Here is an 18,358-nt window from a genome sequence, read left to right on the forward strand (position 1 = left end):
ATCCATCGGAGTCATCAAATTCTAACCTTTTTGCATTTTACTATGATACTTTCACACATAATACTTCTACATTTTATCATAATCATAACACACTAGCACCTCCCACCATAAATAGTACATCAGATTCATCTATAAGTTTTGCATCACCAATGGCATCTCCTCATGACATAATAGATTCTACATCATCCTTAGCATTGGAATCAGTATCAGCACAAACACCATTGGAACATACATGCACTAATTTTGAACCTCCACCTGCTGTACCAATTTTAAGAAGGTCTGAATGAGAAAAAACAACCGTCTTATTTTAAAGATTTCTATTGTTTTCACATTTTAACCATAAAGATCCAATGAATGCTGTCCAATTAACTTCAACTTGTAAGTATTATCTTTCTCATCATTTGTCATGTGCATTATTCTCTCTCAAGAACCTAGCCTTTACTTTTTCTCTCATAAATAACCCGGATCCCAAACACTATTCTAAAGCTATCATGCATGATTGTTGGCGGAAAGTTATTGAGGCAGAACTCACTGCTCTTGAGCAAAACAAGACCCGAATCATCACTCTTCTTCCTCCTGGGAAGAATACAGTTGGTTGTAAATAGATCTTTCATACTAAATTCAATCCAGATGGCACTATTGAGAGGCACAAAGCTCAGCTTGTTGTCCAAAGCTTTACTCAAATTCCCAGAGTAGATTACATTGATACCTTTAGTCCCGTAGTAAACATGAGCACTGTGAGAGTTCTCCTTGCCATTGTAGTGGCAAAGAAATGGCACCTTTATAATCTTGATGTGAATATGGCTTTCCTTCATGGAAACCTCCATGAAGATGTTTACATGAAGCTCCCAAAGAGACTGAAGTGTTCAAATCCCAAGTTAGTTTGCAAGTTAACGAGGTCTTTATACGGCTTGAAGCAGGCTAGTTGCTAGTGGAACATCAAACTCTTTGCTGCTCTTGCTGACTTGGGGTTCACTCAATCTAAAAATGATCACTCATTATTTACATCAAACTCCGATGCTCGTTTAAAGCGTTATTTAAAAGAAAATTTGATTTAAGAATCGTATTAATTAACTTCGATTTATTAAGAAAAGTATAATATTTTGAGTTCAATCTATTAAGAAAAGATTTTGTTTTAAGTTAGGAATTGAGTTTGATTTATGTACTAAAGTGACTTTTATCTTGACTAAAAGTTAAAGAAGTTTGGGTATTTAGAAATTGAAGATTTTGCTACTAAGACTGAAAGTATACCTACGAAGTGATGTGGAGGTAAGAGTAGTTGATTATTTGGTGAAGCGGAGGTATGTGTAATTAAGCGGTGATACAAAAGTACATTTAATAATATAAGTGATGCGGAGGTGTGTGTATGTAGTAATTGGAGATGTGGAGGTATAATAAAGAAGAAGAAAATGAGGAGCCACGCATGAGAGAATTAACTGAAACGGATAATGAATCATGAATAGTGTATGTCGAATGGGCCTTGTGCCAAAGTGCTAATGCAGAAGTGCCCGCCTAACTGATAGCCTAAGATTGCTAATGCGGGATGTCCGCCTAACTGATAGCATATTGTATGTTGAATGGGTCTTTGTGCCAAATTGCTAATGCGAAAGTGCCCGCCTAATTGATAGCTTGAGATTGCTAATGCGGGAATATTTGCCTAACTGATAGCCTGTCTGTTACCATGATGCCAAGATATCCTAAATGACAAGGGTTCTCCCATGATGGTAATTGTACCTAACTGACACGGTAAAGAGACCATATTCGAGGTTTGCCCCGAGTAATGTTGGGTTGCGGGTAAACAACCAACGCATGAGCTCATGGCCTGCTTAGGACAGACATGCATCATATTGTTTGCGCATTTATGTTTTGGTTATGTTTTGCTTGTTGTATTTTCTCTATGATTGAGCTGGTTGTCTTGTGTGTTCAATTGAATCTCTGGTACTATTAGTTTATGTATTGAAGTAATTAAGAATTAATGTTGTAAATGAGTTTTATTTTAAGTTCAGAAATTTTAAAGAAAACAATTAATTGTCTAAAGTAAAATTTAAAAGTATTTTCAAAGGCTTGATAAAAGAATAGTTTTACCGAGTAAAGTCAATTATTTGTATTTTGTTCATTACTTTTACGATATTCACTGTTCCTACTGAGAACATGCGAGGACGACGTTCTCACCTCCTATAGATTTTCTTTTCAGCAACAGGTTCAGGAATCCTTGGCGTGGAGCCGCGACTGAACATCGGAGATTTATGTAAATATGTATCCATATTTTCTATAGTTAGTTTAGTCTTAGACTTTCCCCCTTACCATTTATTGTCTTTGATTTTTAGAGGGGTAGGAGTTGTATTTGAGAATCTTGAGATAAGTCTATGTATATAATGTTATGCGAATATGTAAGTATTTTTGATATAAAGTGATTAAGAGTAAACTTCTCGTTTTCTCAATTAAATTTCTGATTCGCATTCGTGAAGGCTCAATATTAAATAAAGATAGTATAAAATAAAAAGGGTTAGAGGTAAGTAACGCATGAGCCTTTAGTACGATCATGAGGTGCTAAAAGTTAGGGTGTTACAATTCTTGTCCTCAGGCTGGTGGAGCTGAAGTGTGAACGCTTGATAAACCACTATTCTATGGTTTATATTGTGTTTAATTGAGTGGTTTCATCAAGTCTTCACCCACTTATTCATATGATTTGCATGATTTTACAATTCCTTCCTAGTTTTGTTCTATGGTTGAAAACTTGCTTCCTAAAAATCTTTAATTTGTATATTTTAATTCTCATTTATACCATTCGATGCCGTGATCCGTGTGTTAAGTGTTTCAGGCTTCATAGGGCAGGAATGACTTAGAGAATGGAGAGGAAGCTTGCAAAAATAGAAGGAATACAAGAAACTAAGGAGATGACTAGCGAGCATCGACGCACACGCATGGTTCACGCGTGCGCGCGAAATGGAGAAAATTGCAGCGACAGTGCGCGTGACTAACGCGTACGCGTGGATTGGAATCTGCACAAATGACGCGCACGCGTGGACGACGCGTACGCGTGACAAGGAAAATCGCTGAATGACGCGCACGCGTGACCTGCGCGATCTGCAGAAATAACAGAATACGCTGGAAGCGATTTCGGGCAGCGTTTTGACCCAGTTTTCGGCCCAAAAACACAAATTAAAGCTAGGGAACATATAGAGACTCAACACACATTGACATACATTCTCATTAGGATAGTTTTTAGGTTTTAGATCTGAATCTGGAGAGAAACTATTCTTCCTCTAGGTTCTCTTTACATTTATAATTTATTAGTTTTATGCTTTCGGATATTGAAGAGTCATCACCTCCGTTGAAGACATTCTCCTAGTTTGTTTCCTATTTTCTTACTCTTTTAATTTCCATTTATCTTATTCAGTTTGTCACTTACTCTTCCATATCCTATTTACTTTTAGAGTTACAATTGGATTATTTTCATGGATTGTTGATAAAGAGAATTACTTTTATTCTTAATTAAATTTCAATCTCTATTTAATTTATTATGTCTTCTTCTTATATTTTTCTGAGTATTATATTCATGTCAATGGAGTAGATTCCCTACTTGACATGGGGGTTGACTAAGAGGAGACACTTGAGTCGCTCAAGTGCTTAATTGAATTGGACGTGGCTAATTCTGTATTTACTAATGCTAGACCTTCCCAAGGGAGAGGACTAGGATTTGCGAATAAGAGTTAGCTCAATCACTTGACTTTCCTTTATTTAGTAAGGGTTAACTAAGTGAAAACAACAACCTCTTTATACTACACTTGAGAAGATTCCAACAAGGATAGGACTTCCAATTAATCATTCTCCCAGTCAAGGTTTTTTTATCAATAATCATTCTTAGTTTTTATTGCTTTAATTTACAATTATTTAATTGCTCATTATCCAAACTCAAACTTTCCTGAAAGTCCCTGATTAATAAATTAGCACCCTTTCCTGCAACTCGTTGGGAGATGACCTGGGACTCATACACCCAGTATTTTTATTTCTAAATTTCGTGACAACTTTTCTAAATTGACAAGGCGGATCTTAGCTGGTTAAGAACTATACTCACAACGTATTCCATATATTGATTTCTTGATTAGCCGACTTCTACCTTCTCATCAATTTTTGGCGCCGTTGCTAGGGAGTTGCAATAGTGTGCTAGATTATTAATTAGTGTACATATTTTTTTATTTGCATATTTTATTTTTATTTTGTTACCATGAGCTATATGTTTTTCTCATTGAATGACGCGTTCACTGCCTGATCTGAGCTTAGCCGCATTTGATCCTGAAATTGAAAGAACTCTTTCACGTATTAGACGAGCTCGACGTCGGTTAGCCTCTGAGGGTGGTGAAGTGATTGTTATCGATTCACCAGTCTCATCTGAGGGCGAATCTGAACTGCCATCTGAGAGCGAAACAAGCTCCTTTACTACTGATTCAGTTGATTCACGTGCAGATAGAATGGCAGCACCTAGGAGGATTACTCTGCAGGAAGCTAGAGCCCCAGATTCCAGGTCGTCTCCCAACGAGTTGCAGGAAAGAGGGCTAATTTATTAATCAGGGGCTTTCAATAAAGTTTGAATTTGGATAATGAGCAATTAAATAATTGTAAATTAAAGCAATAAAACTAAGAATGATTATTCATAAAAAAAGCCTTGACTGGGGAATGATTAATTGGAAGGAACCGGCCGAAGATATTCCTTCACCTTCCACATCACAAGCACCTTCAACAAACCAACTGCTCCATCAGATACTTGAGAAGTTAGACCGGCTTGACCGGAAGGAAAAGCAAAGAGAAGGCCGTAACAAGCGCAGATTTACATACCTCAAGGAGCTGCTTATAGGAAACCACAGACCCGAAAAGAACCCAGACACCCTGGACTCCACTTCATTTACCAGCACAGGGAGCCATGACGGTCCCAATTGTGGAGATACTGCTACTAGCCCCGCTTTGTTCCTGACTAATGGCATCGAGGACGGTGCAAAGCCTTAAGTGTGGGGAGGTTGGTCAGTACCTGACTTCCGGAGGTAATTTCTCTTTATTAACACCAATAAAATAGGATATTTATTTAGTTTTTCTTTTGATATGATAGAATAAATTGCATAGTAATAGGTTATTTGCATGCATATTCTATTTGATTGAAATATAATAAGTTTCTTTTTAAGACCCTATTTTTGAAAATTTTTACTAATTTAAATCAAAATTTTTCTGTTAAATTTGTTTGAAGTTGTATTTAGAATATAGTTTAAAAAGTCAAGAACACACAACCTGTGAGATTTGAGCTTAATGACATGGTTACACTATTTAACTATAAATATTTTATTCTTGTGTGTTTACTTCTCTATAATTGAAATCTATATTTTGTTCCATCCTATATGTCTAATATTTAATGTATTTAAATGCATGCATATGATTGAGGCCATTATTTTATTAACTCACTTATCCCAAATTAGCACCCTTTTCCTGCAACTCGTTGGGAGACGACCTGGGACTCATACTCCCAGTATTTTTATTTCTAAATTTCGTGACAACTTTTCTAAATTGACAAGGCGGATCTTAGCTGGTTAAGAACTATACTCACAACATATTCCATATATTGATTTCTTAATTAGCCGACTTCTGCCCTCGCGTCAACCCAGCATAACCAACAACAAGTTTCGCAGATCACCTATCCTAATTCCTCATCAAATGACGAGATGCTCCGTTCTCTTGCACAAGGACAACAAGACATGTAGACGCAGCTGAACTCTACTTTAAATGGTCTGAATGCCACTTTACAAGCTCTTGTCTCCAGGATAGATTCATTACCTAATTCCATAAACCAACCTTCAAGCTCCAGTGGAATTCCTTCTCAACCCCTACCTAATCCCAAGGGTGGTATCAATGCCATCACTTTGAGGTCCGGAATCACACTACAAGGTAGGAACCATGAGGAACCAAGCCCATCAGAACACGCCCCAGCTGAGGATGTGGTGGAAGTGGAAGATGCTGAAGAGGAAGAGGACGTAAAAGACATGGTTGAAGAAGAAGCAGTTCAACCAAGGAATGGAGAACCAAAGGAAGCTGAAGTGGTAAAAGATGCCATTCCTGTCCCATTTCCACACCTTGCAAGGAAGACCAGAAGGCAGATGGAACTTGATCCCAAAATGGTAGAAATATTCAAAAAGGTTGAGGTAACCATTCCCCTTTTTTATGTTATTCAGCAGGTACCTAAATATGCAGAGTTTCTAAAAGATTTGTGCATACATAAGGATAGAATTAATGAGTTAGAAACTATCCCTTTAGGTAGTTCTATATCTGCTTTAATGGGAGGTATACCTAAAAAATGTAGTGATCCAGGTCCATGCATGGTTAACTGTACCATTGGAGGTGTAATATTTTCTGACTGCATGTGTGATTTAGGAGCGTGTGTTAGTATAATGCCATTGTCCATATATGATACTTTGAGGCTCCCTCCTTTAAAAAGGTCGGCAGCTCGTTTTTTGTTAGCAGATAAAAGTATTATTACAGTAGTTGGAATTGCTGAAGATGTATTAGTGAGCATTAAGGGGCTCACATTTCCCATTGACTTCTATATCTTGGAAATGCCCCCTAATGACTCAGGAAGACCATCATCAATCCTGCTTGAAAGAACATTCCTGAAGACTTCGAAGTTCAAGCTGGATGCATTCTCAGGAACTTACTCCTTTGAGATAGATAGCAGAGCAGTGAGTTTCAGTTTAAATGAAGCTATGAAGCACCCTTCGGAAGATCATTCTATCTTCCAGTACGACATCATTGATGAAACTGTAGCTGAAGTTCACCAACAAGAAATAGAAGATAAGCACATAGAGTCCAAGTGTGGGGACACCCTCTGAACACAATGAGGATATTTTTCCATTATCACCAGCCCCGGATAATCCAGAACCTAGCCATGAGAAGAAACTGGAATTAAAACCCCTCCCTCCACACCTCAAGTATGCTTACCTTGAGGATAAGCGTAAATTCTCAGTTATCATTGCGAGGGAACTCACTTCCCAACAAGAAGAACAACTGCTTAGTGTGCTGAGAAAACATAAGAAAGAAATTGGATGGAGCTTGGCAGATATAGTAGGCATCAGCCCTCAAGTTTGTGAGCACCGAATATATTTGGAAGAGGAAGCAAAATCTGTCCGTCAGCCTCAAAGAAGATTGAATCCCACCATCTTAGAAGTTGTCAAGAAAGAAGTGACCAAGCTACTTGAAGCAGATATCAATTATCCCATCTCAGATAGTAAATCGGTCAGCCCAGTACAAGTGGTGCCCAAGAAGTCTGGAGTCACAACAGTAAAGAATGAGCATGGAGAGCTCCTGACAACTAGAGTGCAGAATTCATGGAGAGTTTGCATTGACTATAGGCATCTTAACCAAGCCACTCGCAAGGATCATTACCCCTTGCCATTTATTGATCATATGCTTGATCGCCTGTCAGGTAAATCCCATTACTACTTTTTAGATGGTTATACAGGCTATTTTCAAATTCATATAGCTCCTGAGAATAAGGAGAAGACTACTTTTACATGTCCCTTTGGAACGTATGCATATAAAAGGATGCCTTTTGGCTTATGTAATGCACCGGCTACTTTCCAAAGATGCATGATGAGCATCGTTTCAAATCTCATTGAAAACTGTATGGAAGTTTTCATGGATGATTTTAGCGTATATGGTGATTCATTTAGCCTTTGCTTGGATAGTTTATCTAGAGTATTAGACAGGTGTGTTAGTTCAAACCTTGTGTTGAATTTTGAAAAATGTCACTTTATGGTAAAACAAGGAATTGTACTAGGATATGTTGTGTCTAATACTGGCATTTCTATAGATCCAGCAAAGGTAGATGTCATTTCTAGTTTACCTTACCCCTCCTCCGTGAGGGAAGTCCGTTCGTTCCTTGGCCATGCAGGTTTCTATAGAAAATTCATTAAGGACTTCAGTAAGGTAGCATTGCCTTTATCCAGATTATTACAGAAAGATATTGAGTTCGAGTTCAGTAAGGATTGCATGCAAGCATTTGATAAGCTGAAGATCGCCCTGACTCAAGCTCCAATTGTGAGAGGACCAGACTGGAGCCAGTCATTTGAAATTATATGTGATGCCTCCAACCATGCAGTGGGAGCGGTGCTGGCTCAGCGCGAAGGTAAAGATCCTTTTGTAATTGCTTATGCATCTAAGACCTTAGATGCTGCTCAGTCTAATTACACTACTACTGAAAAAGAGCTTCTTGCTATTGTTTTTGCTCTGGATAAATTTCGAGCTTATTTACTTGGTACTAAGGTGGTAGTGTACTCAGACCATGCAGCTCTGAAGTATTTATTAGCTAAAAAAGAGTCCAAACCAAGGCTAATACATTGGATACTACTGCTGCAAGAATTTGATTTAGAAATTAAGGATAGGAGTGGTAACCAGAATTTAGTGGCAGACCACTTGAGTCGCCTTGAGCACATTAAGGATGACTCCACTCCTATCAATGATACTTTCCCATTTGATAGCTTGCATACAGTATCTGAAGTAGTTTCTTGGTATGCACCTGTAGCTAATTATCTAGTTAGCTGCACCTTCCCTCCAAATTTTACTAAGCATCAAAGAGACAAGCTGAAAAGCGAGTCCAAATATTATATATGGGATGATCCATATTTATGGAGGTGTAGTGCTGACCAGGTAATTAGACGGTGTGTACCTCAATCAAAATTCCAGTCCATTTTAGAGGCCTGCCACTCATCTGAGAGTGGAGGACATTTTGGCCCTCAAAGAACAGCTAGAAAAATCTTAGACTATGGATTCTGGTGGCCTACTCTTTTTAAAAATGTCGCTGCCTTTTGTAAATCTTGTTCCCCTTGCCAAAGGTTTGGTAATATATCCAAGAGGGATGAAATGCCTCAACAGATTATGCTTTTCTGTGAAATTTTTTATGTTTGGAGCATTGACTTCATGGGTCCATTTTCAAACTCTAATGGTTACCTTTATATACTGTTAGCTGTAGACTATGTTTCTAAATGGGTGGAAGCAATTTATACCCGTACTGATAATGCTAACACTGTTGTTTCTTTTGTTAGAAACCATATTATCTGTCGCTTTGGATCATCACGAGCAATCGTGAGCGATCAAGGCACTTACTTTTGTAACAGGAGACTAACAGGATTACTGAAGAAGCATGGGATAATTTACAAAGTAGCAACAGCTTATCATCCCCAAACCAATGGGCAAGCAGAAGTCTGTAACAGAGAGATTAAACGTATTCTGGAGAAGATAGTAAAGCCTCATAGGAAGGACTGGAGTGCCAGGCTACAAGATGCACTCTGGGCATATAGAACAGCGTACAAAACACCCATTGGGATGAGCCCCTTCCGTTTGGTGTATGGAAAGGCTTGCCACCTTCCAGTAGAGGTGGAACACAAGACTTTCTGGGTTGTGAGGGAGTGCAACATGAATTTTGAGGAAGCTGGTGCTGAAAGGAGCTGCAACTAGCAGAACTAGAGAACCTTCACCTAGAAGCATATGACAACTCTAGGCGATACAAAGAAAAGATGAAGGCTGTCCATGACAAGCACATAAAAAGGAGAGAATTCAGACCAGGGGAGTTAGTTCTTCTTTATAACTCCAGACTGAGGCTTATGCCAGGCAAACTAAGATCAAGATGGGAAGGTCCATACAGAGTAGAAAAGGCAGAGCCATACGGAGTTTTTCACCTGCGTCATCCTTCTAGCTCCAAATTCATCAAGGTCAATGGACATCGCCTAAAGCTTTATCATGGAGAGAAGATGAAGGATCACAAAGAGCTAGAGGTCTTCCTCTTAGAAGACCCACCAACAGAAGCAGAATGAGCTTGAAGACCGTCCAACTTAAGGACGTAAAAGCAAAGTGCTAGGTGGGAGACAACCCACCATGGTATGATCGTTCCGTTTCAGTCTTAGTTTTATTTCACTTTATTCTATTTTGTTTTTGATTAATGACTCTTTTCATAATATCTGCATATAGTCTGCATTCACATTTGCATTTGCATTCTTCAAAAAAAATGGTGTCGACGCGCAAGCGTGGCTGACGCGCCCGCATCATAGGTGCATTCGGAAGAAAAGAGAATTGAACAAAAAGTCACGCGGGAGCGTGGCTGGAGGCGTGCCTTAGACACAAACACGCCCACGTGAACGCGTCCCTGACGCGTCCGCGTCAATTGCGAAACCAGCCCTCCACGTGTGCGCGTCACTCACGCGCACGCGTGACCCTGCAAAATTGATGTAAATGGGTGTATGGCAGTAAGTTATGATGGAGTGGGGCTGGAATCGTGCTAGAAGCACAAGCCCTATCACGCGAACGCGTGCCCCACGCGTCCGCGTCATTTTTCAAATAAAGGCAATTCACGCGTACGCGTCACCCACGTGCACGCGTCACCCTAAATTTTGGCAATATGTAAATGAAACAGAAAGTCGTGCGAACGCGAGGCTGCTCTTGCGCTACTAGCACAAACCAAGTCACGCGAACGCGTGCCTCAAGTGTCCGTGTCACTTGAAAATATTGCCATTCACACGAACGCGTGCCCCACGCGTCCGCGTCGCCTGCGCCGCACAGCTTATTCATATCAGCGCCAGATATCTTATCTTTTCTTCCCCAAATCCTAATCTTTTCTTTTTTCCTTCTTATTTCCTTCTTCTTCCTTCTTCCTTCTTTATTCTTTCTCACTTTTTACTTTCTATTTTTCACATCCATTATCAATGTTCTTTTCTTTTCCTCTTCTCTTTTTATTTTTTCATTATTATTTTTATTCATGTTTTCTTCTTCTTTTTCTTTTTACTTTCACTATCTATATTTCCTTCTTCTTTCTTTTCTTTATTGGTGTTAGAAATTTAAGTCGGTGATTATTTTCTTATATATTTTGCTTGTGAGTATATTAAGGAATTGTTTGACAATTAATATTACTTCTTAAAGGGTTGCATGCATGTTCAATTTAAATACTTTCGATAACATATTTACCATGCATGCTATGTGTTTGTGAAAAAGCCCGTATGGCATTGTGCATTATTTTTAATCATTCTATTCTACTACTCTAATACCTGTTTTTCACAAAATCCCTTTTATATTTTATTGCTTAAATATAATTATCAATACAAACAGATTATTCGTTTGAAAGAGTTGATAATCTAACTTGGACATTTAATGCTTGATCTATGCTACCCATGCCTTTGCCGGCATTCCAATAAACATCTTGCATCTAAGTGCCATTACATGCACTTGCTATATTTCCATTGATGAACTTTTCACATGTAGTCATGACCATGTGTTAACGACATCCTTCTTTACCGTGCATTGATTATCACCTACACCATCCTCTTCCTTGCTCTAACCCTTAGTTTTAAAAGTTACTCTCTTTTTCCTTTTCAGGATGGTCACCAAGAAGGGTAAAGAGAAGGTTACTCCCAAACAACCGGCAAGAAAAGAAACAAAAAGAGCACTAGTGGTAGAGCCATCTTCAACAGCAGTTAAACCCTCAACAAAACGAATCAAGAGGATCATCAAGGTCGATGAAAAAGAGAAAACCTTTCCAGCAAAGGACACTGCGCGGTTCACCAACCGTTACTGTGAGCAGATGTTCCCCATCCTGGCTGAGAGGAGCTATAACAATGAGAACCTACTCATCCTCCCAACCCACATTGTTGAATTTGTTGAGCCCCGAATTGAGCAAAGACAATAGGGATTCCTACGGAGACAGCCACGACAGGTTAACCTTTCATGGGTAGTTGAATTCTACTCCAATTTTCACATGCCAACCCTGCAGTCTGTCTATGTCCATCAGAAGCAAGTCCCCATAACTGAAGAAGTCATTCAGCGAGCTTTAGATCTTCCCCCTGCTCCAGAAGGATTGGACGCATTCTAAAAAGTCTCATTCAAGTGCCAGACATACCAATTTGACTGGGACGCCGTTCTCAGAATTATCGCACAACCTGGCAGCAGATGGATCTACGGATACCATCGATCCCGACCCAATGGCATATTGGCTTCAGCACTTACCTTGGAGGCTCGAGTATGGCCACAGATTATGTCCCACTACGTCTTTCCAAGCACTCATGAGTCCTCCTTCACTGTAGACATGGCCGTTTTACTCTGGTGCATCCTTACAGACTAGCCTCTAAACTTACCAAGACACATCCAGGATGCTATGGGACACGTACAAATTGCAGGCAACTTATCTTTTCCCGTCTTAGTTTCAGATCTGGTCTCAGCAGCCGGAGTCTCCTACAGAACTGGGGACACCAAGGTCATGATTCCATGGGATGATCAGTACGTCCCTAACAGGAAGTATATCAGACCTCCAGCAGTCACTACGAGCCGACCTGCAGAACCGGCCAAAGATATTCCTTCACCTTCCACATCACAAGCACCTTCAACAAACCAACTACTCCATCAGATACTTGAGAAGTTAGACCGGCTTGACCGGAAGGGAAAGCAAAGAGAGCGCCGTAACAAGCGCAGATTTACATACATCAAGGAATTGCTTATGAGAAACCACAGACCCAAAGAAAACCCAGACACCCTGGACTTCACTTCATTTACCAGCACAGGGAGCCATGACGGTCCTGATTGTGGAGATACTGCTACTAGCCCCCCTTTGTTCCTGACTAATGGCACCGAGGACGGTGCAAAGCCTTAAGTGTGGGGAGGTCGGTCGTACCTGACTTTCGGAGGTAATTTCTCTTTCTTAACACCAATAAAATAGGATATTTATTTAGTTTTTCTTTTGATAGGATAGAATAGATTGCATAGTAATAGGTTATTTGCATGCATATTCTATTTGATTGAAAAATTAATAAGTTTCTTTTTAGGACCCTATTTTTGAAAAATTTTGCTAATTTAAATCAAAATTTTTCTGTTAAATTTGTTTGAAGTTGTATTTGGAACATAGTTTAAAAATTCAAGAACACACAACCTGTGAGATTTGAGCTTAATGACATGGTTACACTATTTAACCATAAATATTTTATTCTTGTGTGTTTACTTCTCTGTGATTGCAATCTATATTTTGTTTCATCCTATATGTCCAATATTTAATGTATTTAAATGCATGCATATGATTGAGGCCATTATTTTATTAACTCACTTATCCCAAATAAGCCTACCCTTTCAATTACCTTTGTTAGCCACTTTGAGCCTATTAATCCCATTTGTTCTATATTTTACCACATCACTAGCCTTAAGCGGAAAAATAATTAAATACCTCAAATTGAATCTTTGGTTAGCTTAAGTTAGAGATTGTGTGTCAATTAAGTATGGGAAAAACAGTGGGAACTTGGGTTAATGAAAGTATACAATGTTTAAATTGATAAAATATTGAGAATTTGGATGCCTACTCATGTGAAAAAGAAAAATTAAAAACCCATATGCATTAATATGCTATTTTTGCTTCCATATTTAAAAAAATTCAAAAATATTTAATAAATAAGTAAATAAATAAGGGGACAAAATTACCCCAATGCTAAGTCAAAGTTAAGGAAAAGATCAATGCATATGCTATACAAGTTAAAAGAAAAGTTGATGCATGAGTATATAATGCAAAAGTTGGAATTATGGGTAGCTAGGCATGAATTTAAAAGTATATAGAGTGTGTATATAGGTGAGAGCTTAGGTTAATCAAGGATTCAAATTATAGCTCACTTAGCCATATATATACCCTCACCCTTACCTTAGCCCCATTACAACCTTGAAAATACCTCATAATGTTTGCATTTAGGGGTGTTCAAAACCGATCCGGACCAAACTAAACCGATGGACCAAACCGAAAAAATTGAAAACCGAACAAAACCGAAAACCGAAAAACTGAAGAAAATGTATTTTGCTGTTTTTTGCGGTTCGGTTCGATTTTCGGTTCTGGCCATAAAAACTCCAACCGAACCGAACCGAACCGGAGAAGTAAAAACCCTAAAAAAACCAACCCACCCCCACCCCCACCCCCAATTCCCCAAATGAGCGCTGCGGCTGCGCGACCTAACCCCCACCCCCAATTGAAATCTAGCACAGTAGCACTCTCTTGAATCTCTTCTACAATCTCACTCTTTGCACCCAGTCACCTAGACCCAGTCACCCACGCGTTCTTGAGTCTCGACGTCGACGGCGAGAGACCGTTCCTCCCAGGCTCCCACCACCTTGAAGCCTTCCTCCCAACGCCGAAGCCGTTTCACCCACTGCTCCCAGGACCTTTTCACCCACCAGTGCACCACGGTCCACGAAGCCCCAGCCACAGCCAGCACCACCGTCACAGGCTCGCACCCAGTGGACAGAGGACCGTTTCTGGCCACCGACGCAACAGTAGCACAGCACGACGCCACCATCCACTAACCCAGCAGGCCAGCACAGCACCACGCCAGTGACGCCACCAGCCAGCAGCGTTTCTGACCACCATCCAGTCAGGTATGTAATTTAACTAATTTTTGTTCAATAATCATTGATTCATTGTTGCGGTTTGTTGGCATTGTTTACTTTATTATTGGTATTGTTGTTGTTGATTCATTGTTGCTGACTTGCTATTTGCTAATTCATTGTTTACCAATTACTGTTTATTGATTCATTGTTGTCATACAGTTTTGATTTGACACTATTGCATTAGGAGGAGAAAGGTTCCAAGGTAATCGAAATGGCTAAAATAGGAGAAATGTTAGAATTAACTACTTGAGTTTGTATGATGACATTGGTTAGATTTGAGAAGCTAAGAAAAGACTCAGTATCTGTCTGAAATTTTAATTTAATTTCAAACTGTATATTTGTTTGTTTTGCAGATCTCAATTAACTTAGAACAATTTGATTGTTTGTCTCTTTCACCTGTGCTTAGTGGTTATTGATTCATTATTCGGTTTATTGTTGCTGGTTATTGTTTGGTTTACTGACTTGGTATTGTTGCTGGTTATTACTGACTTGGTATTGTTTTGTTTTTAATTTATTTGTTGTTGTGTTTCTGCTCTTGATTTTGTAAATTGGTTGTAAATTTATTTTGTTGTTCAATGTATTTGTGTATGCAGTTTGATGTCAGTTCAAGTGAAAATATGGGCGACACTGGATAAGTGATTGACCAAGCCCATCCAGTTGGTGTAACTTCTGTGTCATGGGCACCGTCAACGGCACCAGGTGCACTTGTTGGTGCTGGGTTGCTTGATCCTGTACAGAAGATGTATTCTGGTGGTTGTGATAATACTGTGAAGGTATGGAAGATGAACAATGGATTTTGGAAGATGGACTGCTTCCCAGCTCTTCAAATGCATACAGATTGGGTTCGAGATGTTGCTTGGGCACCTAATTTGGGTAATGGCAACAAGTGACAATGATAGAGCCTTAAAATTATCAATTTAGAATTATGGAGACTTTTTCATTTTGGAATATAATTGACATCTTGTTCCTTTGCATATTATACAGTTAAGTAATTGTGCTTGATAATCCCTTCCTTGAATTCCATTTGATAATTTGTGCTTGCAAGAATGAAGTTGATTAGTGTGAGCTTTTCTCCTTTTCTGAGTTAGAAGGATATGATTCAGGTATATAATGAGACATTTCATAAGAATTTTAGAATTTTGTCCTGGTAGTTGCGTAAATTATGACGGTTGTGTTAAATTTTAGACGTGCATTTGTAAGCATTACTACATGTGCTTTGTTTTATTTGCAATTTATAAAGTTAGCAGGGGCATAAATGTATTGGTCCTCGCATATCTGTCATGCTTGCCAGCGAAATTTATATTTGTTCCTCAAGGATTCTTGTGATTTTTAGTGGCAAGATATTTTTCCCTTCTTGTACTCCATCAGATGGAGCTTCTTTGTTGTTCATTCCATTGATCCATTTTGTAATCTTGATCTGGGATCAAGATTAATCGCTTACTTGATTACGAGGTAACATGTAACTAAACTATTTTCAAGTATCACATTGTATTTGTGTCTGTCGATTTCAATGTTATGACTTTGTGAAATAGTATGGTAGTATTTTTTTTTGAATTGATTGAAAAAACCGATCAAACCGAACCAAACCAAACTGAATTTAATTGGTTTGGTTTGGTTCGGATGGCTTCGGCAAAAAATCGAATCAAACCGAACCGCAGTTTGATTAGACAATCGGATCGGATGACTTTTCCATCAAAAACCGAACCAAATCGCACCGCGAACACCCCTATTTGCATTGGTACATTAAATACTTGTTGATTGGTTAGGTGAAGAACAAGGTTTAGAAAGCATGATTAGAGAAGAAAAGAGTGATTACCCTATACACTAAAGAGACTAGAGTGCATATACACCACCAGTGAGGGTTCAATGCTTAATTCTATGTTCCCTGCTTTCATGAGCTATCTTCCTACAAGTTTACTTGTCTTTACTGTATAATTTGAATTAGTAGAATTTGATTTATGTTTGTCTTGAAGAACTTATTTACTTTTAACCAAGTAGACAGAATCATATAGTTGCATTCATATACATAGGTTGCATTGCATTGCATGAGTCTTACTTTTCCCTACTCATTTATTTCATCTCCTTAAGCTAAGCATGAGGACATGCTAATGTTTAAGTGTGGGAAGGTTGATAAACCACTATTCTATGGTTTATATTGTGTTTAATTGAGTGGTTTCATCAAGTCTTCACCCACTTATTCATATGATTTGCATGATTTTACAATTCCTTCCTAGTTTTGTTCTATGGTTGAAAATTTGCTTCCTAAAAATCTTTAATTTGTATATTTTAATTCTCCTTTATACCATTCGATGCCGTGATCTGTGTGTTAAGTGTTTCAGGCTTTATAGGGCAGGAATGGCTTAGAGAATGGAGAGGAAGCTTGCAAAAATGGAAGAAACACAAGAAACTAAGGAGATGACCAGCGAGCATCGACGCGCACGCATGGCTCACGCATGCGCGCAAAATGGAGAAAATTGCAGCGACGCGTGCGCGTGATTAACGCGTACGCGCGGATTGAAGTCTACACGAATGACGCGCACGCGTGGACGACGCGTACGCATGACAAGGAAAATCGCTGAATGATGCGCACGCGTGACTGATGCATACACGTGACCTACGCGATCTGCAGAAATAACAGAATACGCTGGGAGCGATTTCGGGCCGCGTTTTGACCCAGTTTTCGGCCCAGAAACACAAATTAAAGCCAGGAAACATGCAGAGACTCAACACACATTGACATACATTCTCATTAGAATAGTTTTAGGTTTGAGATCTGAATCTGGAGAGAAACTACTCTTTCTCTAGGTTCTCTTTACATTTATAATTTATTAGTTTTATGCTTTTGGATATTGAAGAGTCATCACCTCCGTTGAAGACATTCTCCTAGTTTGTTTCCTATTTTCTTACTCTTTTAATTTCCATTTATCTTATTCAGTTTGTCACTTACTCTTCCATATCCTATTTACTTTTAGAGTTACAATTGGATTATTTTCATGGATTGTTGATAAAGATAATTACTTTTATTCTTAATTAAATTTCAATCTCTATTTAATTTATTATGTCTTCTTCTTATATTTTTCTGAGTATTGTATTCATGTCAATGGAGTAGATTCCCTACTTGACATGGGGGTTGACTAAGAGGAGACACTTGAGTTGGAATGCTCAAGTGCTTAGTTGAATTGGAAGTTGTTGGCTAATTCTGTATTTACTAACGCTAGACCTTCCCAAGGGAGAGGACTAGGATTTGCGAATAAGAGTTAGCTCAATCACTTGACTTTCCTTTATTTAGTAAGGGTTAACTAAGTGAAAACAACAACCTCTTTATACTACACTTGAGAAGATTCCAACAAGGATAGGACTTCCAATTAATCATTCCCCCAGTCAAGGCTTTTTTATCAATAATCATTCTTAGTTTTTATTGCTTTAATTTACAATTATTTAATTGCTCATTATCCAAACTCAAACTTTCCTGAAAGCCCCTGATTAATAAATTAGCACAATTTCTTGCAACTTGTTGGGAGACGACCTAGGACTCATACATCCAGTATTTTTATTTCTAAATTTCGTGACAAATTTTCTAAATTGATAAGGCGGATCTTAGCTGGTTAAGAACTATACTCACAACGTATTCCATATATTGATTTCTTAATTAGCCGACTTCTGCCCTCTCGTCAACGCCTCTTCAATAGCATCAATTTTGACTAATCTCCTTATGTGGTGGAATTAAGCTTGGCAAGGTCTTGCTATGTGCTCCCCATAAATTGTGACAAACTTGCCTTCATGCCTAAAATGGAGGAAGGCAGCCTCATAATCAACAATATGCACCCACAGAGTTTTCAACCAAGTGGTTCCAATAACCAAATTCCTACCAACAACATGTAGCACATAAACATCTGGAATTTTCACGTTGCACCCTTGCATGGAC

At 38.7% G+C, this 18,358-nt stretch overlaps 1 long non-coding RNA gene across 1 annotated transcript in view; it reads left to right on the top strand.

Annotated features, from left to right (window-relative positions):
• LOC110270195 overlaps positions 3,702-18,358 on the top strand; it is a 17,551-nt gene continuing 2,894 nt past the window's right edge. The window contains exons 1-2 of the long non-coding RNA XR_002359429.1: positions 3,702-3,712; positions 4,811-4,813. This is a non-coding gene — a long non-coding RNA (uncharacterized LOC110270195). The remainder of the gene's footprint in view (positions 3,713-4,810; positions 4,814-18,358) is intronic.

The sequence above is a fragment of the Arachis ipaensis genome, chromosome B03 (genome assembly GCF_000816755.2).
Source record: "Arachis ipaensis cultivar K30076 chromosome B03, Araip1.1, whole genome shotgun sequence".
Taxonomy (NCBI): domain Eukaryota; kingdom Viridiplantae; phylum Streptophyta; class Magnoliopsida; order Fabales; family Fabaceae; genus Arachis; species Arachis ipaensis.